This window comes from Macaca nemestrina, chromosome 12 (assembly GCF_043159975.1).
Source record: "Macaca nemestrina isolate mMacNem1 chromosome 12, mMacNem.hap1, whole genome shotgun sequence".
NCBI lineage: Eukaryota > Metazoa > Chordata > Mammalia > Primates > Cercopithecidae > Macaca > Macaca nemestrina.
In genome coordinates this window covers 5,777,582-5,804,916 of record NC_092136.1, presented here as the reverse complement: position 1 = coordinate 5,804,916, position 27,335 = coordinate 5,777,582, and the positions used below count along the sequence as shown (strand labels likewise).

At 52.0% G+C, this 27,335-nt stretch overlaps 1 protein-coding gene across 1 annotated transcript in view; it reads right to left on the bottom strand.

Moving 5' to 3' along the window:
* LOC105469713 (carnitine palmitoyltransferase 1A) overlaps positions 1-21,456 on the bottom strand; it is an 82,752-nt gene extending 61,296 nt beyond the window's left edge. Inside the window, exon 1 of the mRNA XM_011721144.3 lies at positions 21,291-21,456. The gene's annotated coding sequence lies outside the window, so the exon portion shown is untranslated. The remainder of the gene's footprint in view (positions 1-21,290) is intronic.
* Positions 21,457-27,335: the final 5,879 nt, after the last annotated feature.

Sequence of the window (27,335 nt, the reverse complement as noted above, 5' to 3'; positions counted from 1 at the left end):
ACGAGGTCAGGAGATCGAGACCATCCTGGCTAACACGGTGAAACCCCATCTCTACCAAAAAATACAAAAAACTAGCCGGGCGAGGTGGCGGGCGCCTGTAGTCCCAGCTACTCGGGAGGCTGAGGCAGGAGAATGGCGTAAACCCGGGAGGCGGAGCTTGCAGTGAGCCGAGATCGCGCCACTGCACTCCAGCCTGGGTGACAGAGCCAGACTCCGTCTCAAAAAAAAAAAAAAAAGAAAATAGTGTAGTATTTGCACATAACCTACACACATCCTCCTGTGTACTTTTTTTTTTTTTTTTTGAGACACTCTCACTCTGTCCCCCAGGCTGGAGTTCAGTGGTGTGATGTTGGCTCACTGCAACCTCCACCTCCCGGGTTCAAGCGATTCTTCTGCCTTAACCTCTGGAGTAGCAGGGACTACAGGCATGTGCTACCATGCCTGGCTAATTTTTGTATTTTTATTTTATTTTATTATTTTTGAGATGGAGTTTTGCTATTGTTGCCCAGGCTGGAGTGCGATGGCATGGTCTCGGCTCACTGCACCCTCTGCCTCCTGGGTTCAAGTGATTCTCCTGCCTCAGCCTCCCGAGTAGCTGGGATTACAGGCCCCCACCACCATGACCAGCTAATTTTTGTATTTTTAGTAGAGACAGGGTTTCACTACATTGGCCAGGCTGGTCTTGAACTCCTGACCTCAGGTGATCCGCCCGCCTGAGCCTCCCAAAGTGCTGGGATTACAGGTGTGAGTCACCGCGCCCAGCCTTAATTTTTGTATTTTGAGTAGAGACCTGGTTTCACCAACATTGGCCAGGCTGGTCTCAAACTCCTGACTTCAGGTGATCCACCCACCTCGGCCTCCCAAAGTGCTGGGATTACAGGTGTGAGCCACCACGCCCAACCCTCCTGTACACTTTAAATCATCTCTAGGTTACTTACAATAATGAATACAATGTAAATGCTATGTAAACAGTTGTTATGCTGTATTTTTACATTTTGTATTATTTTTTGTTATTATCTAGCTTTCTTCTTTTTCCACAAATATTTTCAATCCTTAGTTGGCTAAATCCACAGAAGCAGAACCTGAGGATACAAAGTTGATTGTATAGGTTTGGTACTATCCACAGATTAAGGCATCCATGAGGGGTCTTGGAATGTATCCCCCAAGGATAAGGGGAGGCCACTGTAAGTGTAAGACTGCCTCCTGTGGCCAATAGGGAGTACAGATCTAAACCACAGGAAGACACCACTTCACACTCAGGAGGACAGCTAGTATCACAAAGATGGATGATATCAAGTGTTGGTGAGGATGTGGAGAAACCAGAATTCTCATGGATGGCTGGTCAAATGGTGCAGCCATGTTGGCAAACAGTCTGTCCGTTCCTCAAAAGCTTAAATACAGAGTTACTGGTCTGGCACCGTGGCTCACACGTGCAATCCCAGCTCTTTGGGAGGCCAAAGCAGAAAGAGTGCTTTAGGCCAGGAATTCCAGACCAGCCTGCACCATGTGGCAAGACCCCGTCTCTATATAATAAACAAAAATTTTAAAAATTAAAAATTAGGCCAGGTGCAGTGGCTCACGCCTGTAGTCCCAGCACTTCATGAGGCCAAGACAGGAGGACTGCTTTGGCTCAGGAGTTCCAGACCAGCCTGGGGAACAAGGCAAGACCTCATCTCTATTAAAAATCAAAGAAATTATCCAGGCATGGTGGTGCATCCCTGTAACCCTAGCAACTTGGGAAGCTGAGGCAGGAGGATTGCTTGAGCCCAGGAGGTGGAGGCTGCAGTGAGCTGTGATTGCACCACTGCACTCCAGCCTGGGCAACAGAGGAGATCCTGTCTTTAAAAAAAAAAATTGCATAACAATAGACTTACCATATGACCCAGCAATTCCATTCCTACATACATACCCGAGAACTGAAAACATGTCCATACAAAAGCCTGCACACGAACACTCACGTTATTCATGATAGCCAAAAAGTGGCAATACGTTCTGCTGATGAATGGATAAATATAATGTCCAATCATACGGTGGAATAGTATTCAGCAATGAAAAGGAATGGACCTCTGACACCTGCTGCAACATGGATGGGCCCTGAAGACATGATGCTGAGTGAAAGAAGTCACACAGAAGGTCATATATTGCTCATTCTGTTCATTCTAAATGTCTGGAACAGGCAAATCTACAGAGACAGAAAGTACACTAGTGCTTGCCAGGGGCTTGGAGCAGATGGGAAGATAGGGAGGTAATGGGTAAGGAGTGGGGGGCATCTTCTTCGGGTGATGAAAACATTCCAAAATTGATTGTGGTGATAGTTGCACAACTCTGTGAATATACTAAAAACCACTGAAAGCCCTGGCATCATGGCGAAACCCTGTCTCTGCAAAAACTACAAAAATTAGCTGGGTGTGGTGATGTGTGCCTATAGTCCCAGCTACTAGGGCGGCTGAGGTGGAAGAATCACTTGAGCCTGGGAGGTCAAAGCTGCAGTGAGCCATGACTGCACCACTGCATTTCAGCCTGAGCAACAGAGTAAAACCCTGTCTAAAAAAAAAAAAAAACCCAAACAAACTCACCGAAGTGTACACTTTAGATGGGTGAATTTTATGGCATATGAATATCTCAATAAAGCTGCTACCAAAAAATACTGTCTCAAGAAGTATTGTCTATTTAATGTCTATGCACCTAACCATTCTCTCCTCAGATATATAACAGTGGGGGGTGGATATGTAATTCTTTTCTTCCATATCCCATACACCATAGTGCTCTGGTCACATTAAGGACTCATTCAGCAGCCATAAAAAAGAATGAAATTGGCCAGGCATGGTGGCTCATGCCTGTAATCCCAGCACTTTGGAAGGCAGAGGTGGGAGGATCATCTGAGGAAGGGAGTTCGAGACCAGCCTGAGCAACATGGAGAAACCCCATCTCTCCTAAAAAATACAAAATTAGCCAGGTGTGGTGGTGCATGCCTGTAATCCCAGCTACTTGGGAGGCTGAGGCAGGAGAATCACTTGAACCCGGGAGGCAGAGGTTGTAGTGAGCCGAGATCACGCCATTGCACTCCAGCCTGGGCAACAAGAGCAAAATTTGGTCTCAAAAAAAAAAAAAGGAAAGAAAAAAAAGAAATCATGTCCCTTGCAGTAATATGGATGCAACTGGAAGCCTTTATCCTAAGTGAACTCACTCAGAAACAGAAAACCAAATACTGCATGTTCTCACCTATAAGTCGGAGTTAAACAATGGGTACCCATGGACATAAAGACGGAAGTAACAGGCCAGCTACGATGACTCACGCCAGTAATCCCAGCACTTTGGGAGGCCGAGGCAGGTGGATCACCTGAGGTCAGGAGTTTGAGACCAGCCTGGCCAAGATGGTAAAACCCCATCTCTACTAAAAATGCCCAAAATTGGCCAGGCGCAGTGGCTCACACCTGTAATCCCAGTACTTTGGGAGGCCGAGATGCGCGGGTCAGGAGATCGAGGTCAGGAGATCGAGACCATCCTGGCTAACACGGCGAAACCCCGTCTCTACTAAAAATACAAAAAATTGGCTGGGCGTGGTGGCGGGCGCCTGTAGTTCGCGCTACTCGGGAGGCTGAGGCAGGAGAATAGCATGAACCCAGGAGGCAGAGCTTGCAGTGAGCCGAGATCGCTCTACTGCACTCCAGCCTGGGGGACAGAGCAAGACTCCGTCTCAAAAACAAACAAACAAACAATACCAAAAATTAGCCTGGCGTGGTGGCAGGCATCTGTAATCCCAGCTACTTGGGAAGCTGAGGCAGGAGAATCGCTTGAACCTGGGAGGTGGAGGTTGCAGTGAGCTGAGATCGGGCCACTACACTCTAGCCTGGGCGACAGAGCAAGACTCTATTTCAAAAAAAAAAGAAAAACAAAGATGGAAATAACGACATTGGGGATTCCAAAACGGAAGGGAGGAAGCGGGGCAAGGGTTGAAAAATTACCTATCAGGTACAATGTTCACTCTCTTCCCTTTCATCAAGGGCACTCTGGGTACACTGGAAGCCCAACACCCACCAGTATGCAAAATACCATGTAACAAACAGGCATATGTACCCCCGAATCTAAAATTAAATTAAATTTTTAAAAAGACTCATTCAAAACAACTGTTACCTCATGGCATTAAGGAATTTCTGTTAATTATCTTTTAGGTATTACAAGATATTGTGGTCATGTTTTTTAAGAGACAGAGTCTCGCTCTGCTGCCCAGGCTAGAGTGCAGTGGCACAGTCACAGCTCACTGCAGCTCTGGGTTCAAGCAATCCTCCTGCCTCAGCCTCCTGAGTAGTCGAGATTGTGGGTGTGAGCCATGGCACTCAGGCAGTGGTTATTTTTAAAAAACTTTCCCATCTTTTATCGACAGGAACTAACATAATGATACATGCAATTTTATCTTTTTTTTTTTTTTTTTTTGAGACTCTTAGGTCTCACTCTGTCACCCAGGCTGGAATGCAGTAGCACTATCTAGGCTCACTTTAACCTCTGCCTTCCGGGTTCAAGCAATTCTCCTGCCTCAGCCTCCCTAGTAGCTGAGACTACAGACGCCCAACACTGCACCCAGCTGATTTTTGTATTTTTTTTTTTTTTTTTTTTGAGGCGGAGTCTTCACTCTGTCGCCCAGGCTGGAGTGCAGTGGCACCATCTCGGCTCACTGCAAGCTCCGCCTCCCGGGTTCGCGCCATTCTCCTGCCTCAGCCTCCCGAGTAGCTGGGACTACAGGCGCCCGGCTAATTTTTTTTTTTTTGTATTTTAGTAGAGACGGGGTTTCACCGTGTTAGCCAGGATGGTCTCGATCTCCTGACCTCGTGATCCGCCCATCTCGGCCTCCCAAAGTGCAGGGATTATAGGCGTGAGCCACCGCGCCCGGCCTGATTTTTGTATTTTTAATAGAGCCCAGGTTTCACCATGTTGCCAGGCTGGTCTTGAACTCCTGACCTCAGGTGATCTGCCCACTTTGGCCTCCCATAGTACTGCGAGCCACTGTGCCCAGCCTAATTTTATCTTTTATCATGTCTGGGACTTGCTTCAAAATCACTTGGGGTGGGATGAATGGAGGGACGGCTATGAAGGAGCCACGCGTGAGAACCGGTGAAGGGCACGGCCGATCTCCTGATGTTTTAGAATGTGTTGAATGAAATGAAACACTTGTCCACTGCCATCGGAGCTCAAAAATCTCACATTTGGAGAGCTCCTCACACACTCCAAATGCCCCAGGTGCCCAGCTCCCAGGAAGGGAGGCACACACTTCTCACCCCATAGCCCACCCAATACAAGAGGGCTGGCAGCAGAGAAATGGCATAACCCATCCAGAGCCAGAGAAGATGAAATCGGGAGGAGCAAAGGTTTCTGGGGCCAGAGTGTGTGGAAAGGTGGCCATGCCCAAGCCCCCTTACTCCACCCCCACTACCCACAACCTGGAAATAGCTGAACAATCACCACCTGCTTGCCCAACCCAACACGGTTTTTATGACCCTGGAATAAAAAGGATGAAAAAGGAAAAGCAGGGCCTCCCCGCAGTGCCCCCCTCCCCCAGTGCCCACCTCCCCCCCAATGCCTGCGCCCCTGCCTCACCGAGCCAGTCTTTTCCAGGTGCTTCCTCTTCAGGCAGGAGGCCACGCAGCGCCCCATGCAGGGACTTCACCTCTCCCCAGACAGAGGGCACACCTGTTCCCTGGCTTTCACGCAGCTGGGAGTGGAGGCAGAATGGCAGCTTCTCCCACCTCTGAGTCACCGGAAACAAAGCTGGGGGGCTGCAGAAGACACAGCCGCCGTGGCTTCACGGAGGCCAACCGACCCTGGTGAGAGCCGCCCAGCTCCCGGGCCAGCCTCACTCACTCCAGCCGTGGGGCAGAGGCTTCCTAATGTCTCTAAAACTGAGGAACTCTGAAGAATGATAACCAGATAAAGCCATTCACGCCGGGCGCGGTGGCTCAAGCCTGTAATCCCAGCACTTTGGGAGGCCGAGACGGGCGGATCACGAGGTCAGGAGATCGAGACCATCCTGGCTAACACGGTGAAACCCCGTCTCTACTAAAAATACAAAAACTTAGCCGGGCGAGGTGGTGGGCGCCTGTAGTCCCAGCTACTCGGGAGGCTGAGGCAGGAGAATGGCGTGAACCCGGGAGGTGGAGCTTGCAGTGAGCTGAGATCCGGCCACTGCACTCCAGCCTGGGTGACAGAGCGAGACTCCGTCTCAAAAAAAAAAAAAAAAAAAAAAAAGGCATTCACACCGCACCCCCCTTCCCTCCCTGGCCCTGGAGGGTAGAGGGTACCAGACCAGAGTCTGAGAGTGGTCAGCACGTTTCCTGCCTTGACGTACTCCTCCACTGAAAGTCAACCTGAGGCCAGGTGCGGTGGCTTGGGCCTGTAATCCCAGCACTTTGGGAAGCCGAAGCGGGAGGGTCACTGGAGGTCAGGAGTTCAAGACCAGCCTGACCAACATGGTGAAACCCTGTCACTACTAAAAATACAAAAATTAGCCGGATCTGGTGGTGCGTGCCTGTATTCCCAGCCAATTGGGAGGCTGAGGCAGGAGAATCGCTTGAACCCGGGAGGCAGAGGTTGCAGTGAGCCGAGATCAGGCCATGCACTCCTGGTTGAGAGAGTGAGACGCCGTCAAAATAAAAAAAAAAAAAAGCAAGCCACTCTGGCCCTCAGCATGCCTTTCTATAACATACTTAGCGCAAACGGGATCCCTCAAAGTAAATCGGGTCTGCGGCCTCACCGCACTGGCATAAACAGGACTGGGACCCCAGGTGGCTCACCTCACCTTCCTGGAAACAGAGCAGCCAGCTGAGGCAGGTGAGCAGCTGAGACTGGGATGGGCGGACAACAAGCCCAGGGCCAGGGGCGCAGAGCTCTTCCGAGGGCTTGGTGCTCAGGGAGAAGGAGTGGGGGTGAGGAGGGGGTGAAGAAGGCCAGTCAACAATAAATTCTTGGACCTCAGATAAGCCTCACAAAAACTTTGGAAGGCCAAGGCGGGCAGATCGCTTGAGCCCAGGAGTTTGAGACCAGCCTGAGCAACATGGCAAAACCTCATCTCTACTAAAAATACAAAAATAAACCAGGGGTGGTGGTGAGCACCTGTAGTCCCAGCTACTTGGGAGGCTGAAGGGCGAGGCTCACCTAAGCCTGGAAGGTTGAGGCTACAGTGAGCCATGATCACACCACTGCATTCCAGCCTGGGCGACAGAACGAGATCTTGTCTCAAAACAAACACGCGCACACACACACACACACACACACACACACACACGCCCCAGTGAACTTTACTATATTATACAGCAAGACTGTTTTCTGTCTTAAATGCTTTAAATCACAAGATACTGCAAACACGCAGGCAAGCAGAGAATAACACCTGTGTACCCTCCGGGAATGAACAAATTTAACATTTTGCTGTATTGATTTAGACTGTCCTCCCCAACCTACCCCTGACACCAGTTTGTTTATTTCTGTTTTTGTAGAGACAGGATCTCACTATGTTGCCCAGGCTGGTCTTGAACTCTTGGACTCAAGCAGTCCTCCCTCCTTGGCCTCCCAAACTGCTGAGATTACAGGCGCCCAGCCCTGCAAAAATTTCTAAGATGCAACAGATACAACCTCCTCTCCCTGTCCCCAGAATGCGGGGCTCATCTTTCCCTACATATTTGAGTATCTACAAGTGCATACAGTACCACCACACACGTGTGAGGCACACACAAATGCTGCCTACTCCGTGCACGCTCCTGCAACTTGCTTCTCGTCCACATTGAATTCCAAGCTGCCCCACGCCCACCCATGCAGCACTGGCCCTGCTGTCCTGCACCCCTCTGCTGGCGGGAACCAGTCTGCTCCTGTGTCCCTGCTGGGGTTCAGGGAACTTCTCTGTTCACTTTTTCACTGTTGCAAACAAAGCAGCAGACAGTGGCCTTGTCCATGTTGCAGCATCGTATTTTAACGGGGGTAGAAAAACAGCATGGTGTTCGTGGGCACCCCTGGCCTCTGGGGCAGCCTTCCTCATGCCTGCCCTGCCCTGCCTGCTCTACCAAAGGTCCAGCTCCTTCTTGACGTGGTCATCCTGTCCTCTTTGCCCTCGCCGAAGTCCCACCTGCTGCTCGACACCCCATCTCCCTGTGTCTCCCAAGTCAGCTTTCCCAGGGCGTCTGAGCGCCCTGCCCACTTCGCCAACGCTGCCACATCGGCCCCAGCCAGGGGCTTCTTGGAGCGGAAGCACACTCCACCACTTTGCAGCCTGTGTTCCTTCCACTTCTGTGCGTCCAGAATGGGCCACCTGTCCGCTACAGCCAGGCCTGGGTCAGCGCCCTCCACCTCCCACCTGCGTGGGAGTCCCTCACCAGGCTCACTGTGTCTTCTCCTCCCCAGCACCTTTCATCGAGGGCAGGAGGCCAGGGCACCCATGTGTTACATCTCCCCTTCCTGGAAGACTTCCCTGGAGTCCTGGGCATGCCCTGCCAGGTTGGGCACTGTGGCTGGGAGCTCTAGCACACTGGGAGGAAGGGCCCTCAGGCCAGCTGGCGGCCGGGCCTGTGTCTGGATCCAGGCCACCGACACTAGGCAGCCTCTCTGCTCACCCCTTCGGCCCTCCTGAGGCTGTAGCGAGGAGGGCAGCAGGGGCACGGCATGGCCTGAGGCGTGGGCAAGCAGGCATCAGCCTCCTCGGGCTGGCGGGGGCTCTGCCACGTCCCACTCCCGGTGTACAACTAAACCGTTAGTCTCTGTGGGCTGGCCCCACTTCCTGCTCCTTCTTCCTCCTGGGGGAGGCCGCCAGGCACACAAGCTGGCCCCGGTCCATCTGCTGCTGCCTTGGGCCCCTCTGGCTTCTGAACTAGTAGGTGGCTCCCCCTGCACCCCGGGAGTCAGCCAGCCCCCCGGGACTTTAGCTTAAACCTGAGCACACTGCACCTGACCTTCCAAGCACATCCTCAACTAGCCAAAACTTCACCAGCTGACAATGAATCTTGCCACCTGCCCATGTGCCCACATCCTCCCCAGGGTTTCTCTCACTGAGAACGCCGGCACCTGCCCTGCCTGGGGAGAAGTAGGGATGGACTAGGGCTGTTCACTCCAGTCCCCAGAACCTGCTGATGTGAAGGTCCCCGGGCTCGCATGTCCCACCAGCAACACGTCTGCTCTACAGCCCAGCCCTCCTTTCTCCAAGCCACCCCCATACAGAGACTTCCCAGAGAGACCTGCCCAGCTGCTCTTTAACCCACATCATCCCAGGGACTGGCCCATCTGCAGCCCCTATCCTGCTGCGATTTTCTTCCATGCCCAGGTCTCGGAGACATATCACAGCCCAGGTGGGGAGAGGTGGTGTCCCGTGGGACGAAGTTTACACAGTGTGACCACTGAGATCCAAGCTGCACGGCAGGGCGTGCACCTGCGCCCCAAGTTCAAGGATGGCTAGAGGAGAGAACACTTTTACTGGAAAGAAAGGCAGAAAAGAGAAGGAGGAAGAAAAGTTAAAAGGGAGAAATAAGAAAATGCAGAAAAATACAGATGGATGAAAAGGGAACTTCACCTCTTCCCTGTCACTCACTCGCTCCCTCAAATCATCACGGAGTCCTCGGACGGAAATCCCAAACTAGCCCTGGGAACGGACTCATGGAGGAGGCAGCTCTGGGTAAGTGAAACAGGCGGACCCTTGGGGGCTGTTCCTGACCTAAGACCCCTCCTTGCTGTGTGCCCCCAGGACTGCTATAGGGTAAATCGGAGGCGGCGGCAACACCCCAGCGGCCTCCACCACGCCAAAGACACCACGTCGTCCGGCACTGTGGTGGGGCCGCGGACGTGTCTATTTTTACTGCAAGGACAGAAATCACTTCTGAGAAGCAGGCACGGTGGCTAGGGCCTGGCCTGTGCCTCTGCCCCAAGTGGATGTGAGCCCTGAAAGGCTGAGTGGGAGGCCAGGCGCAGTGGCTCACGCCTGAAATCCCAGCACTTTGGAAGGGCAAGACGGAGATTGCTTGAGTCCAGGAGTTCAGGACGAGGCTGACCAACATGGCAAAACTCTTTCTCTGCCAAAAATACAAAAAATTAGCTGGGGCCGGGCGCGGTGGCTCAAGCCTGTAATCCCAGCACTTTGGAAGGCCGAGACGGGCGGATCACGAGGTCAGGAGATCGAGACCATCCTGGCTAACATGGTGAAACCCCGTCTCTACTAAAAAAAATACAAAAAACTAGCCGGGCGAGGTGGCGGGCGCCTGTAGTCCCAGCTAGTCGGGAGGCTGAGGCAGGAGAATGGCGTAAACCCGGGAAGGCAGAGCTTGCAGTGAGCCGAGATCGTGCCACTGCACTCCAGTCTGGGCGACAGAGTGACACTCTGTCTCAAAAAAAAAAAAAAAAATTAGCTGGACGTGGTGGCGCATACCGGTGGTCCTAGCCTTTCTGGGGGCTGAGATGGGAAGATTTCTTGAGTCTGGGAGGTTGAGGCTGCAGCAAGCCCAGATTGTGCCACTGCACTCCAGCCTGGGCAACAGAGTGAGACCCTGTCTCAAAAAAAAAGAAAGGCTGAGTGTGGCTGGGGAGTGGGGGAGGCTGAGCGGGGTTGGAGGGTGCGGGGTGGAGATTGCCCACCTGGAGCCCACCCACTGGGAGCTCACACAGACCTCCCTGCCCAGAGCACACTGGGTGCTCAACAACTCCCAGGTGAAGCATGGGAGCCAGGTCACGTGCCATCCTGGAGGCTATGAAGGGACTCGTCACTGAGGTCTGTGCCAGAGCACTTAAGCACCTTATGCTAATCTGCTCTCGGAACCACACAGAGATGCAGAATAAAAGGCCCCAACCAAGGCTGCAAGCCCTTCATCACAGCTGTCACAAATCCACTGTCCCGTCTCCAGCTCACCTATTCCATGGCTGTTCCCACCGCCTTCCAAGCTCAGCTCTCCCTGTCACCTGCCCCTCTGCCAGGCCCACCAGCCTTGACCTGTGCCACTCACTGGCTCGCAGCTGGGAGGCCTTCAGCTCTTTTTCCATTTCTCTTTTCTCCTTTCTTCATACTTAGCTTAAAGCTCCCAGCACTTTAGCGGGCAGCCCGTGAATCCAAACTCCCCAAGAAATTCCACAAGAGACATTTATCAATGTCACCTGCACCGGCTGGCAAATGACCTTCACTTGTGAGTTCCGTGTCCAGTCTTCCAAATACACTTCTCAAGGACGTGAATCCTTGTGGTGTCATCTGAATCGAATCCTGAAGACTACAGAATGCCTGTTCTCTAACAGTGAATGCTACATGAACAATTAGGGGGGCTGGTGATAACACATCTTCAATTTTGCTTACGATTATCTTCATTTTAACAACCTTGCTCAATATTCCCCAAATCCTTGGCCAATAAACGGCTCTGCTACTTTGTTTTTTGAAAGTGTTCACTTTGTTCTCTTTCTCCGTAATCAATTCCTTTTAACCAAAACCTTTCACCTCTTTCGAAGTCATTGGCCTATGAATCCTAACACTGGCCACGTAATCAAGAAGCCACCCATGACACAGGTCCTTATGCCCTCTGAGTAAACCTCCCCACCCCTGCACCCCCAATCCTGCAGAGCTGAGACAGGCAGGTGGCCGAGGAAAGCAGGTGAAAGGTCAGTGTGATGCACTGTGCATTGCCAGGTTTCAAAACACGCCCAAGGAAAACTGAGATACTGGAATTGCCTCTGTAATATAAAACAAACAAAACTTGGTGCGTGATAACAGACTTCCAAGAAAATGGTCTTTATAGCAACTGAAATATGTAAATAATTTATGAGTGGGGCAGAAGTCTTTCAACATAGCCTTGCAATCAACAGGTATGGAGATACTAATAGGTGGGTGGGAAGGTAGGTAGGGAAGACATACAGATTCCTTTTTGTGCTCTTAATAATGAAGATAAAGAACATTCTTTTTTTTTTTTTTTTTTTTTTTTTTTGAGATGAAGTTTTGCTCCATCACCCAGGCTGGAGTGCAGTGACATGATCTCAGCTCACAGCAACTTCTGCCTCCTGGGTTCAAGTGATTCTCCTGCCTCAGCCTCCCAGGTGGCTGGGATTACAGGCATGCGCCACCACGCCTGGCTAATTTTGTATTTTTAGTAGAGATGGGCTTTTACCATGTTGACCAGGCTGGTCTCGAACTCCTGACCTCAAGCGATCCGTCCAACTCGGCCTCCTAAAGTGCTGGGATTACAGGCCTGAGCCACTGCACCCAACTCAGAACATTCCTTTTACCAAACCCTTTGGCATATGCTAGACAACGTGACTCATATACATTTTTATACTGATGTATTTGACTAGCATTAGATCATTTAATTCTCGCTAGCACCCCAGGAAATGGGTAGTAGGGTTACCTCCATGTACTAATGAGAAAACCAGGGCTTAGATGTCAAGAAACTTGCCTAGTGTCACAGCCAGCAAATCATAGCTCTGGAAATCAAACCCAGGCCCAGGCCCAGGCCAGGCGTGGTGGCTCACGCCTCTAATCCCAGCACTTTGGGAGGCTGAGGCAGACGGATCACCTGAGGTCAGGAGTTCGAGACCAGTCTGACCGATATGGTGAAACCTAGTCTCTACTAAAAATACAAAAAATTAGCTGGGCATGGTGGTGTGCGCCCGTAGTCCCAGATACTAGGGAAGCTGAGACAGGAGAATTTCTTGAACCCGGTAGGTGGAGGTTGCAGTGAGCCGAGATTGCACCACTGCACTCAGCCTGGGCGACAGAGTGAGACTCTGTCTCAAAAAAAAACAAAACAACAACAACAACAACAAAAAAACCCAGGTCCAACTCCAAAACGTGTACTCTTAAATCCCAAAGCAAAGTGGTAGGTACTACACAAAAAGTTCTACTTGGGATTCCTAAAGTTACAACACAGATATAAAATTAGGTCACTGTTGTAACCAAAATGATGAGATTGCAGCCAGCAATAAAACTCCAGTAAATACAAACACCATCGGCGCCAACTGTAAAATTATCCACACGCTGCAGTCTTCCCACTGCACAGTGCCCACGCACACAGGAGCAGGCTCTGCCTTCTGCTCAAACCTAGCTAACAGCTGCCCGTCTCCTCCAGCGGTAAAACACTGTGTTGGAAATCCTCCGAGAAAAGGTTAGCCATGGGAAGCGACAGCTTAGCTCAGCAGGAATACCAGGCAGGGCCTCTAGGAAAAGAGAAAGTGTGAGGCTGGATGACATGGGCCCCATTCCTGGAAAAACTGGAGGAGGCATCGTAGGCAGAGTCGGAAGCAGTGTCTCTGGCGAAGGGCAGGGCAGTTATCTTATCATCGACAACACATTCTTGGATGCCCGGGTGACCAATGCCTGGGAAGGCTCTGCTTGGCTAGAAAGCTAGTGCGGGCCTCCGGGACTGGCTCCAGTCCGGGGAAACCACCTTCACAACATGCATGATTTCCAAGGTGGCAAAAATCTGGCCTGGCCTCCTCACTGCTGCCCAAAGAACTTCAAGGGAAGTACCAGGAAGGCTCTGGAAGGACATCAGCAGCCCAGGGGTTTCCCTAAAACTAGCATGCACGTGCGGTAAAGTTTGTGGCTCTTCTGAACTGCGGTGCAGGCAAAAATTAGCAATAATGGGAAGGAAGAAAAGCAGCAGCTCCTCTTCACTGGGCAAGCATGGGTGCATGCTCTCCGCACGGTGTGAGCCACCTCGTTATTCAATTGCAGATATGCGTATCTGTAATGGTGCCCTGTACTTTTCCAGTAAATGTGTATACACACAAATAGAAGTTATTTCCCAAAGTCGGCTGGGTGTGTTGGCTCATGCCTGTAATCCCAGCACCTTGGGAGGCCGAGGCGGGTGGATCACCTAAGGTCGGGAGATCAAAAGCAGCCAGGCCAACATGGTGAAACCTCATCTCTACTAAAATTACAAAACATTAGCTGGGTGTGGTGGTGGGCGCCTGTAGCAGGAGAATTGCTTGAACCTGGGAGGCGGAGGTTGTAGTAAGCCAAGGTCGCACCACTGCACTCCAGCCTGGGAAACAAGAGCGAAACTCCATCTCAAAAAAGAAAAAAAAAAAAAAAAAAAGAAACTGTTTCCCAAACCCGATGGAAGCACCTTAGAAGTGAGAATGTGAGACTCACCTTATGTTTTTTGGAGAGTTTCATGTACAAGAAAGGTGAAGGAATTTTCATTATTTATTTATTTATTTTTATAAGACAGAGTCTCGTTCTGAACTCCTGGCTCAAGAGAGCCTCTTGCCTCAGCCTAAGCTGGGACTACAGGTGTGCTCCACCACACCCAGCCTGGAGCTTTCATTATGAAAGGTTGCACCTTGAATTCATGACTGATCATTCAATATTCACATTATTTAAATTGGCCACACAGTGAATTTCCTGTACTGAAGTTTATCGTAACGGACTATTCACATTTATGGGGTCAATATAATGGGTTGTCAGGTTATAAAAGGAATTCTGGGCTGGGCACGGTGGCTCACACCTGTAATCCCAGCACTTGGGAAGCTGAGGCAGGTGGATCACCTGAGGTCAGGAGTTCAAGACCAGCCTGGTCAACATGGCGAAACCTCATCTCTACTAAAAATACAAAAATTAGCCGGGTGTGGTGGTGGGTGCCTGTAATCCCAGCTACTCCAGAGGCTGAGGCAGGAGAATCACTTGAACCCGGGAGGTGGAGTTTGTGGTGAGCCGAGATCATGCCACTGCACTCCAGCCTAGGTGACAGAGTGAGACTTCATCTCAAAAAACAAAAATAATAAAATTAAAGGAATTCTGGACTGGGTATGGTGGCTCATGCCTGTAATCCCAACACTTTGGCAGGCGGAGGCAGGAAGTTCGCTTGAGCCCAGGTATTTGAGACCAGTCTGGGCAATGTAGCAAGACCCCATCTCTACAAAACATACATAAATTAGCCAAGTGTGGGTAGTGCATGCCTGTCGTCCCAACTACTTGGGAGTATCGCTCAAGCCCAGGAGTTTGAAGTTACAGTGAGCTATGATCATGCCACTGAACTCTAGCCTGGATGACAGAGCGAGACTCTGTCTTACCAGGTACTGTAAAAATTAAGCCAATTCCGGGTGGATCACTTGAGGTCAGGAGTTTGAGACCAGCCTGGCCAACATGATGAAACTCCGTCTCTACTAAAAAATAAAAACTAGCTAGGCTTGGTGGTGCGTGCCTGTAATCCCAGCTACTCGGGAGGCTGAAGCAGGAGAACTGCTTGAATCCAGGAGGTGGAGGCTGCAGTGAGTCGTGATTGCGCCACTGCACTCCAGCCCGGGCGACAGGGCGAGACTCCATCTCAAAAAAAAAATTAAGCCAATTCAAATTCACCTTATAGTGCACCACATCAATAAGTAATGGTTAGATAAATACAGACAAACGTGATCTTAGCCACTGTGTGTATGTGAAGAAGTATAAAGAAACCAGGAAGCCCGGCATGGTGGCTCATGCCTGGAATCCCAATGCTTTGGGAGGCCAAGGTAAAAGGGTCACTTAAGGCCAGGAGTTCAAGACCAGCCTGGACAGCACAGTGAGGCCTGTCTCTACAAAAAATATAAAAAATTAGCCAGGTGTGGTGGCATGTGCCTGTGGTCCTAGCTATGCAAGAGGCCGAAGAAGGAGGATCCCTTGAGCCCAAATGGGAGATTATGTTGAACCACGATGGCACCACGGCACTGTACTCCAGCTTGGGCAACAAAGCAAGATCCTGTCTCTGAAAAAAAAAGAAGTCCGGGCATGGTGGCTCACGCCTGTAATACCAGCACTTTGGGAGGCCAAGGCAGGCAGATCACCTGAGGTCAGGAGTTCAAGACCAGCTTGGTCAACATGGTGAAACCTCGTCTCTACTAAAAATACAAAAATTAGCTGGGCATGGTAGCACACACCTGTAGTCCCAGCTACTTGGGAGGCTGAGGCAGGAGAATCGCTTGAATCCAGAAGGCGGAGGCTGCAGCGAGCTGAGACCACACCACTGCACTCCAGCCTAGGCAACAGAGTGAGACTTCTTCAAAAGAAAGAAAAGAAAAAAAAAAGGAAAGAAAAGAGAGAAAGAAAGAAAAATGAAACCAAATATCCAAGAAAAGAAAGGGAGGGAAGGAAGGAGGGAAGGGAGGGAGGGAGGGAAGGAGGGAGGAAGGGAGAAAGGAAAAGAGGGAGGAAAGAAAGAAAAAGGAAAGCAAACCTTCATGTATTAAATCTGTTTCAGGGTACGGGAGGAAATGACAGTTGGCAAATCAGGGATAAATGCTTTTATAAATGAAGAATCATTTGATAAAAAGCCAAATTTCAGTGATAGCATATGACAGTTTCTTTCTTTCTTTTTTTTTTTTTGAGACAGAGTCTTGCTCTGTCAACCAGGCTGGAGTGCAGTGGCGTGATTGTGATCTCGGCTCACTGCAACCTCCGCCTCCCAGGTTCAAGCGATTCGCCTGCCTCAGCCTCCCGAGTAGCTGGGACTACAGGCGTGCGCCACCATGCCCCGCTAATTTTTTGTATTTTAGTAGAGACGAGGTTTCACTATGTTGGCCTGGCTGGTCTTGATCTCCTGACCTCGTGATCCACCCATTGTGGCCTCCTGAAGTGCTGGGAGAAGTACAACGCGCTCGGCTGACGGTTTCTTCAAGGTTATTTAGTTTACTCCTCACCAGGGTGTCAGAATACAGCATTAGGAACGCTCTCTGTGGTGACTCAATGTGACTCGATGACCACAGGACCCCCAGAGTGAGCCAGGGCTGGTAGGCAAAGCAGACGTCACTACAGAGAGCTAGCAGCTTGCTGCGGGGAGAGAAGAGGGACGTGGTCTCGGGTCCAGACGTCCTCAGCCACAGTAGCAGCATGAAGGAAGGAAGGTGCATTGAGGGGGGACCCAAATGCTCCTCCACTCCCTGCCTTCCTCACAGGAACTTCCCGTAACACAAACAGAAGTAACAGTGCCCTTCGTCAGGAGGTTGTGGCAATCCAGAGTGGAAAAAGGTGCCTCGGGCAGGGCGAGGGGGCTTATGCCTCTAATCCCAGTGCTTTGGGAGGCTGAAGTGGGAGGATCGCTTGAGGCCAGGAGTGCACTATGATTGTGCCAAGGCACTCCAGCCTGGACAACAGGGCAAGACCTTGTCACTAAAGAAAGAAAAAAGGAAAAGAAAGGATGTCTCAAATGTTCTGCCATTCCTTCAACACATATCTGAATGTCTGCTCTGGGCCACTGAAATAATGAGGAAGGTGAGTGTAAGGGCGAGTTAGGAAGAAGTAGCAGCACTTAGCCCCAGCTGCATGTGGGGGCTTAGGGAACACGAAGAATGCAGGCTGGCTCTCCCGCTCTTGGGCTGGGTACCACAAACCACCAGCATCAGGAGTATGAAGCCTTCCTTTCTTAACCTGAAGAACTTGATGTCCAATGCCTAAGCTATATCCCTCAGGAAGCAGAGCGGTACCCACCCTACTGCCCAACCCTCCAAGGTGACCGTGATCCTCCTGCCCACCCTGGAGAGGCACGCCTCACTCAGCAGCATCATTTCTTTCATTGTTAACTTGCAAAGATGTTCCTGGACCCAAGAACAATCCTCACCAAAAAAAAGGCAAAGGCAGACAGACACTTCTGAAGCTATCAAGTTACCCAAATAGGCAGCTGGCCTCAGCCCAGGGCCTGCTGGGGATCCAACCTTCACCCGACATTTGAACGAGGTAAAAGTTGAAATTTACACAAGGTAACAAATATTTGAAGCTAGCAAGCAGAAAAAAGTCCTTACTTGTATTAAGCAATCAATTTGTTTAAAAAACATATCCTGTACATGTCGTCAAAGAAACTGTTAAGGCCGGGCGCGGTGGCTCAAGCCTGTAATCCCAGCACTTTGGGAGGCCGAGACGGGCGGATCACGAGGTCAGGAGATCAAGACCATCCTGGCTAACACGGTGAAACCCCGTCTCTACTAAAAAAAAAAATACAAAAAACTAGCCGGGCGAGGTGGCGGGCGCCTGTAGTCCCAGCTACTAGGGAGGCTGAGGCAGGAGAATGGTCTAAACCCGGGAGGCGGAGCTTGCAGTGAGCTGAGATCCGGCCACTGCACCCCAGCCTGGGCGACAGAGCAAGACTCTGTCTCAAAAAAAAAAAAAAAAAAAAAAAAAAAAGAAACTGTTAATAGTGGTGGCATCTGGAGAGGGGAACCAAGTGAGAAGGACTCTACTCTGTATCTGTACCTTTAAAAAAAAAAATAGAGACAGGATCTGGCTCTGTCACCCAGACTGGAGTGCAGTGGTGCAATCATAGTTCACTGCAGCCTCCACCTCCTGGGCTGAAGCCATCCTCCTACCTCAGCCTCCTGAGTAGCTGGGACCACAGATGCACTCCACCAGGCCTTACTAATTGTTTGTGGAGACAGGGGTCTGGCTCTGTTCAGCCCAGGTTGGTCATTCCTGGCCTCAAAGCAATCCTCCCAAAGCACGAGTCCAGGCCCATTCGTGCCTCTTTAACTTTGCATCGTGTGCTTATATCGCTTATTTGTAAAAACAACAACAACAACAAAAGTCTTCACAAGAAAAGCTCAAGACTGGCAGAAGACAATTGAGGCCTCTTTAAAGTGTGTTGGAGAGAATCTCTCCAACACAGACAATCTCGAACAGCCATTTTAATTCTCAAAACACCAATTCTTCCGGAATTCAAGTTCAGGTTTCCACCAGCAACAGAACTCTGGCCTGCCAATAATAACCATGCAGAGTGACTAAACATTTTTTCCAACAAAGGAAAAAATGCAAACGATCAAAGTGCAGAAGCAGCCCTTGGCCAGCGCAGGCGCCGGTTTCCGCCTCCCGCCGCCGCTGCCACCGCCCCTGTGCCTTTAGATTTCGGGCAGCAAGTTTAATTGCTTGCTTGGAACGCGTCCTCGGAAGGGCACCGCCAGCAACTGCGGCTTCGCGCCCCGCCCCTTCCCCCAAGCCCCGGGCGGGCGTCACGTGACGGCTGAGAAAAGTAGGGGAAAGGTCAGCAACAGCCCCGCCCCCGGGCTGGCGCGTCCCAGGCGCTCGGATCCTGTTCCACCCGCCGTGCCCACAGAGACCTTCCGGAGCGAGCTGGCGCGCGTCCCTGTGGCCACCCCAGCGACAGCGGGAGAAATGCAACGCACCTCTCCGTGGAAAGGTCGAGCCCTGCGGTGCCCAACTTTGGGGACAGCTCGGTGCTCAGTGCTTCTGATGACAGATGCTACATCCAACGAGCCAGAAACGCAGGCACCGCGCTCAAGAGCCCAGGGCGCGTCTAAAAGGGGCTCACTGTGAAGCCCCAGTGAAAACTGACAGTGTTTTTATGAATGGGCACGCGGGGCCAGGGTTGGGTAAGGGCAGGCCCTCGTTCCAGGACTCCCCGGAGGCCCAGCTTGACCGCTCGGTGACCACTGGTCCGGGGCTGGGGCCAAACACAGCAGCCGCAGCAGCATCGGAAGGAACCCAGTTTAATTCTCTGCCCCAGGGTAGGCGGCTTGTGTTTAGTACCAACTCCAAACGTTATTTTGGCCTGTGCATGATGCTAATTTCTGCCACTTTGAAACAAAGTGTGTGCACTCCCAAACCTGGCCCTTTTTACTGTTTGATTCCAACTGTTAAGATAGAGTTCAAGTGCAAGGTCGAGGCAGCAATGCTTCACAGGAAGGAAACCAGTAATTTACATGCGAAAAGCAGCCCACAGGTTCTTGGTATTGAGGCAAAATCAACCCAAAGAATCCCCAGACCAAATGACAGCTGGATGCTCGCTGGCCTCAGCGGTGTGCATTCTCAGCGACACTAATGTCCTCAATTTAATTGCTACGTTTACTCGGTTAGAGTCGCCTTAAAGAATTTGGAAAGGCCCGGGGGTGGGGGTGCTTCCTGGCATAAATAAAAGACCGGGGCTCAGCCACTTTTTATTCACTTGGTGTGTGGCTTAGAAGGAAATAAACATGCTTGCATATCTGGAATGACCAGAAACCAGACACCTGTGGAAGAAAATGGTGTAACAAAATACACCGTTGCAAAAGGTAAAACCGATTTTCATTTTATTCGGTAACTTACAAAGTTACCGGCTTCCTACTAAAATCTGTTCTTAAATATTTTATAACACACGGAGCCGAGAGGAACCGAAAGCCTGTGCCGAGTTGGGAATATTAACTCTGTTATGTATTTAACCTGGTAGTTAGTTGGGATTTTAACTCTCTGAGTTGTTTTCTTTTTTTCTTTTTTCTTTTTTCTAAGTAAGATCAGCCCTCATCTTTGAGTCCTGCGGCTTTAAGGAAAGCCAAGGGCGGATTTACATTATGAAGACGCTGACCCACGGCCTTTCCTGACAAAGCGAAAGAAGCCGGCTGTTGGCTGGCCGCGGCGGTGGCTCCAAGAAGGGGCTGCCCCGCGTGGCCCTGACCGCACCGTCAGGCTCGCTGGCCAAGTTCGCCAGGGCCCGGCCACGTGACACCCCCACCCTCCAGCGGCCCCGCAGCTCCCGGCCCGGCACGACCTTGGGCACGCGCTCCGCGCCCACCTGCCCTTGACCTAGCGTTGCACGGGAGAGGCTGCGGGCGCTCCCAAGCAGGCACGGGGCCCGGCACCCTCATCCTGCTCACGGCAGCGCTCGGACCGCGCCTGGAGTCCCTGCGCCAAGGGCGTGTCCCGACGGCTGCACTGCGAGGGCGGGCTTGGGGAGGGGGACCAGGGAGACCGGGGCTGGGATGGGGTCAGCGGCGTTCTGCCGAATCCCGAGGGCCAAGCATCCCTCCCTCAGCCGCACTGCACCTGCTCGCAGGTGACCGATCCACGGGCGGACCCTCAGACCCAATCCTCTCCGGAGCCGGGGTGGGATGGGCAGGGACAGGAGCCGGAGGCCCTACTGGCCCCGGGCGAAGGCATCCTGGAAAGCATCCAGAGCGTCCAGCATCCCTCCCGCGGCCACCCGCAGGCAGACCGACCCCCGGTCAGACCCTCAGACTCAATCCAGTCCGGGGCAGATTAAGGAGTGGGAGACAAGGGAGCCGGTGGCCCTGTTGGCCCCGGGCCGGAGGCCTCCAGCCAAGTCCGGAGGGCCGAGCATCCCTCCCACGGCCGCACGGGACCCGCCTGCTGACGGACCGACCCCCGGCAGGCCCCCAGACCCAATCCTCTGCGGGACATGGGGAGCCCCGGCCCCTCTCCGGGTTCAGGATCTCCACAACCCCGCCGTCCGGGGGGAATACCGGGGTTCCTCTCGGCGTCCCGGTTCCGGCGGGGTCCCCCACCAGGTCCGGTTCCCGGCAGCCCCGCGCGCCGCCCGTGCCCGGCTCCCGCAGCCCGCAGGGCCGCTCCGTCACCCTCCCCACCGCGCGCGGCCGGGCCTCACCGAGTCAGCGACGGAGGTGCGGCAGCGGCAGCGGCAGCGGCGGCGGCAGCGGCGGCGGTAGCGGCGGCGGTGGCAGCGGCGGCTGAGTGAGCGAGCGGCGAGCGGGCTCCGGGGAAGGAGGGCCGCGGGTGAGGCCGAGCGCACCCGACGCCGGCGGCAGCGGATTGGCTGAGGCGGGTCCGGCTGCGGCGCCGGCGGGCGGGGGACTCCCGGCGCGCGGAGGGCGGACCCGGGGCCTGGGCGGGGCGGGGCGTCCACGGGGCGAGAAGGGGAGGGAAACTGAGGCTCCCGCGGGTGCTCGCGTCCTCGACCTCTGCCGGAATGGGGTCTAGGACGAAATTCCTCACCCTCCGAGCCTCAGTTTCCTCATCCGTAAAATGAGTCATCTCGTGGAGGCCGTGCGCATAAGATGCTTGGCTATGTGCCTGGCTCATGCTCGCGACTTATCGGCATTGCCGGGTGTAATGCTCCAGGCACCCCCTGATGGTATTCACCCCCGACTCCTTTAAGCAGACAAGGGTGGCGGGCCAGGAAATAAGTTGTCCAACGTCACTGAGCTGAGGAGCAACCGATCCACCGGGAGTGGTGGCGCGCGCCTATAATCCCAGGTACTCTGGAGGCTGAGGAGAGAAGATCGCTTGAAGCCAGGAGTTCAAGGCCAGCCTGGGCAACGTAGGGAGACCCCGTCTCTAAAAAAAAAAAGCGGGGGGAATGATAGACCGGACAGTGGGTCCAGATCTGACTCCACAGCCCATGCCCCAAATCAGACCTTATACCACGAGCGATCCACAGGCAGCGTGGCTCCTCCTCATCTAGCTAGGATATAAATGCCTTCCTTACTGGGCTTTGGTGAGATTTACTAAAATAATTCTTCCAACGTCAAGAACATAATAGGTGCCAGGAGAGGAGTAGCTGGAGTCCAGGGCAGAGTGACCGAGAGACCCTTGTGCTGGAGCTCGGGAGAGGGGCCGGGAGCGGGAACTGAACATCCACCCGTCCCAGGAGTCTAGGGCGAGCGCAGCTGCAGGGGACCCGGGGGGTTGACGGGGAGGGAGAGGGGCCCAAAGCATAACAGGAGGGCCAAGGGGCTCTTCCTGCCCGGGAGCTACCCCTCCCCTATCTTTACCCGCAATGCTTCCAGGCGCGAGCTGGCAGCTCTGCATACAGCAGGTGCTCCATAAGTGCACCGATTTTATGAACAAAGACTCTTTTAAACCATTTTTTATGAACCCGGCTCTTTTTAAGGTCGACTACTTCTAGTTATGAAAAATCCATGTTAGCAACCATCCTTCTTTCTGTATTATTTGGCTGTTACCGCAGAATAATTTACAAGAGAAAATGAAAGTTCTCCTTTGATCCCGCCCCCCACCGCCGCTGCAGTTAACTCTCCCTGCGGTTCTCAGGCTCACTGTTTTAAAGGCAGGCTAGGAGGCAAGCTGTCTGTAAGCTGTTTTGTTTTCGCTTGGCTTCAGTCGTGGACATAGTTCTCTGTGGGGGGACGGAGATGACCGCGGGCCTTCCCAAGGCTGCGTAAGATTTCCTTTACGATGCTGTGATCCATTTACGCGGCCCCCAGTGGACAATTAAGCCCTCCTCCCCGCCCCCCACCCCACCATTGCAGGTATAAATAAAAGCTGCGTTGGCCGTCGATGTACCTCTTGGAGCTCCTGGTTCTCCTGTAGGATAGATCCCTGGAGGGGACGCAACCAGGCACATGGAACATTTTGATGCCACAGGCCAAGCTAGCATGCCGAAAAGCTTACCAACTTCCACTACCACCTGCGCGTGCAAGCGGGTCCCTGTCTCCGATTAGGGATTATTTTAATCTTTGCCAATCCTAAAAGGAGGGGTGAAGGAGGGAAGAACCTCTCATCTCTCCTTTTAATTTGCGTTTCTTTGAGGTTAGAAGTTGGGGGTTTGTCCCCCTGCTGGCTCTTGTCTGGACCACAAGTGAGCCCGGGCACTCGAGCCCCGCAGATTTCACCGCCCCAAAAGGCAGGGGGGCCGGGCCAGGGCACACGTTCCCGACGCACGGCTGCACCCCACGAGCCCTGGCGGTTCTTGCGCGTGGGGCTCTCCTTGCGCGTGGGCCTTCGCGGTTTGCGCTACAGAAGCTGGACTGTCATTCTCACCTCAAATGCCCTTCCCTCCTTTCCCTGGAACCTCAGTCGCCTACAGGTCCCGGCTCCAAGGTCACTTCCTCCCTCGCTCAGCGCCCCGGTGCGCGCCCAGCTGGGATTGGCCCCGCGCCCTGTCTGTTCCCAGGGCTCTTCGGCCTTGACAGTGCGCCCTTCCCTGCGCCCCGCCTCGGTGCCACCTGCAGGCCGGGCGGGGCAGGGACAGGTACCCGGTCTGTGGGGGCGTCGAGGCGCCACGCTCACCTGTGCCATGGAGGCCGTGCTCTCGGCGGCGGCAAGGAGCCTGCGACTGCAGCCACACTGGGGAGGCCTCATTCCCCTCCCGCCGACCACGCGGCAGCTGTCCTCCCCCGGTCGGCGGCTCCCCCGGCTGCGAAGCTGAGTCTATTAATAAAGAACCAGAGAACCAGGCCCCCCGGGGAGCTCCGGGCCTGAGCCTCAGTTCCCTGGGGCCAAAAAACATCTCCATGCCTGCCTCCGAAACTAGAATAATCTTTCTCAAGCCTTGTGGGTTTTTTTGGATTTTTTTTTTTTTTTTTTTTTTTTTTTTTTTTACAAATTCTGCCCCAGTTTGAATACTGTAGCAGTTGCCTACCATAGCTACAAGAAAACTTTTCTTTTTAATGCGGGTAATGTTTTTATTTATCGCTAAGATTTCTCTTTTTACTCTAAAAAAAACTTTTTTATGGAAAAATCCAAACCTTTTTGTTCATTCATTCATTCATTTTTGAAACAGGATCTTTCGCTGTTGCCCAGGCTGGAGGGCAGTAGCAAAATGACAGCTCACTGCAGCGTTGACATCCCAGGCTCAAGCGATCCTCTCGCCCCAGCTTCCTCAGTAGCTGGGGTCACAGGCAAGTCCCGCCATGCCTGGCTAATATTTTGAAAAATCCAAACCTTTGAAAAAAATTAACCGGAACAGTATAATAAAGGCCCGTACAACCAAAACTCAAGTTCAACAGTTACTGAGCTAGGGCCAAGGTATATGCTTGTGTTCCTACCCACTCCTGCCCAGTCCTACTGTTTATTTTAAAGCAAATTCAGAAATCCTACCGTTATGTCCACAAATTCCTTTTTTGTTTGTTTGTTTTTTGTTTTTTGAGATGGAGTATTGCTCTGTCCCCCAAGCTGGAGTGCAGTGGCGCAATCTCACCTCACTGCAACCTCTGCCTCCAGGGCTCAAGCGATTCTCATACCTCAGCCTCCTGAGTAGCTGAGATTACAGATGTGCATCACCATGCCCAGTAATTTTTGTATTTTTAGTAGAGACAGGGTTTCACCATGTTAACCAGGCTGGTCTCCAACTCCTGATCTCAGGTGATCCATCCGCCTCAGCCTCCCAAAGTGCTGGGATTACAGGTGTGAGCCATTGCGCCCGGCCCTCAAATTCTTGAGTACAAACTTCTAAAAGATAAATATTCTTAACTAAAAAATATGACCATACTATCGTTGTCCCATCTAAAACAGATGAACAATTGTGACAGAAAATGGTAAACCCTGTTGCCTGCCAAGAGCACAGCTGAGTCCCCACTCGATCTCACCAGCCTCATTTCTTGCTGGCAACTCCCAGCAGATTCTGATCCAGAAGTATGTACGATATTTTGGAACTCAGTTCTGGTTTCCCCATAGGAAACGGTGTTGAAATCTCAGCGTGGTGTGCTTCCCTCTCCTCTCCGAAGCCTGTAGTCCCTCTGACCTTGAACCTTGGGCCCCTGTAGGTGTTGAGTAAATATGGTCAGTTCCACTTTGCTGAGCCTGCATCACCAGGGTTTCATGAGGACAGAACCGGGTGATGCAGACGAAAGCACCTGCACGCAACAAGAGGACGTGCACGGAAAGGACTCAGAGCAACAAGTGCACTGTTTTCTTAACGAGCAGGTCTGCTCTGACGCGGGATCAGAACACATTCTTTTGTTGTTGTTTGTTTGAGATGGAGTCTCTCTTCGTCACCCAGGCTGGAGTGCAATGGTGTGATCTCGGCTCACTGCAACCTCTGCCTCCTGGGTTCAAGCGATTCTCCTGCCTCTGCCTCCCAAGTAGCTGGGATTACAGGCACGTGCCACCACAGCTAATTTTTGTACTTTTAGTAGAGACAGGGTTTCACCATGTTGGCCAGGCTGATCTTGAACTCCTGACCTCAAGTGATCTGCCCGCCTCAGCCTTTCAAAGTGGTGGGATTACAGACATGAGCCACCGCACCTGGCCCAGAACACATTCTATCCAGCTGTTCCTAGCTGCTTTGCTGCCCATCTGTGCCTCAGTTTCCTCACTTAAAAGAGGACTGACTGGGTGCGGAGTCTCACGCCTGTAAACCTAGCACTTCGGGGCTGAGGCGGGTGGATCACCTGAGGTCAGGAGTTGGAGACGAGCCTGACCAATGTGGTGAAACCCCATCTCTACTAAAAATACAATAATTAGCTGGACGTGATGGCAGGCTCCTGTAATCCCAGCTACTCAGGAGGCTGAGGCAGGAGAATGGCTTGAACCTAGGAGGCAGATGTTGCAGTTAGCCGAGATCGTGCCATTGCACTCCAGCCTGGGCAACAAGATTGAAACTCAGTCTAAAAACAAACAAACAAACCAAAAAAAGAAAAGAGGACCTTGACCCAGGGCACTAATGAGCAAGCTTTCACCATTCTCCCTCATCCCTTCAGATCCAGGACTCCACTGTTTCTTCTGCACCTCTTAGTCCCCAGCACCCTGGCTGGCCCATTGAGGCACAAGGAAGGTCAGCAGGGGGTTGCCTTCCTGGGGAGGCAGCACAGTGAAGAAGCAGGAATGGAGGTCAGGAGAGGGTACAGCAGGCCACGGGGCACAGAGCTGAGTCTGGCTGGCTGCATGGGTGGCTTACTGCCCATCTGGCCTCAGTTTCCTCACTTCAAAAAAAGAGGATGGGCCAGGCGTGGTGGCTCACCCCTGTAATCCTAGCACTTTGAGAGGCTGAGGCAGGTGGATCTCTTGAGGTCAGGAGTTCGAGACCAGCCTGGCCAACAAGGTGAAACCCATTCTGTACTAAAAATACAAAAAAAAAAAAAAAAAAAATTTGCCAGGCATAGTGGTTGGCACCTGTAATCCCAGCTACTTGGGAGGCTGAGGCAGGAGAGTCACTTGAACCCAAAAGGCAGAGGATGCAATGAGCCGAGATTGTGCCACTGCACTCCAGCCTGGGCAACAGAGTGAGACTCCGTCTCAAAAAAAAAAAAAAAAAAAAAAAAAAGAGAGGACATTGACCCTGGGCACTAATAAGCAACCTTTTCACCACTCTTTTCTTTCTAATCTTATTCTGATTAGTTCATTTATTTGGAGAAGCAGTCATATTCTGGTGTTGGGAGCGTGAACTCCAGAACCACTCAGCCTGGGTTCAAATCCTGTCTCTGCCACTTACTAGCCAAGTGATCTTAAACCTCCCTGCACCTCAGTTTCCTCATCTGTAACATGGGAAAGAAATGGAAGCTGCCTTGGAGAGTTGTAATGAAGATGAGTAACTGACAGGAGTGCTTAGAGCATTCCCTGGTACACAGCAGGTGCCACGTAAGCTTTAGCTGGGATTATTATTCCCCCCACCCCGTCATGAGTCCATGTTTTCAAAACTGTTGCCCTCCCAGATCAGAGAATGTTGGAAAAAAAGGAAAAAATATATAAATGAATAAACAAAAACTGTTGCTTATAAACAGTACATGTAATGGGGGAATAACGAATTTTCTGGTGCATACGGCAGAAATCTGCAGAACTGCCAGCTGGAGACTATGACCAGCAAAAAATTCATTCATTGCTTTAAAAGATGCTTGTCAATAAGCACAGTGGCTGCCAAGACACCGTGTACTGCCAGCCAAGAACCAAAAATCTGGGCATTTTAATCTATACAGGTTAATTTCAGATAGATGAGGGGCCTCTTTAAGGCCATTTG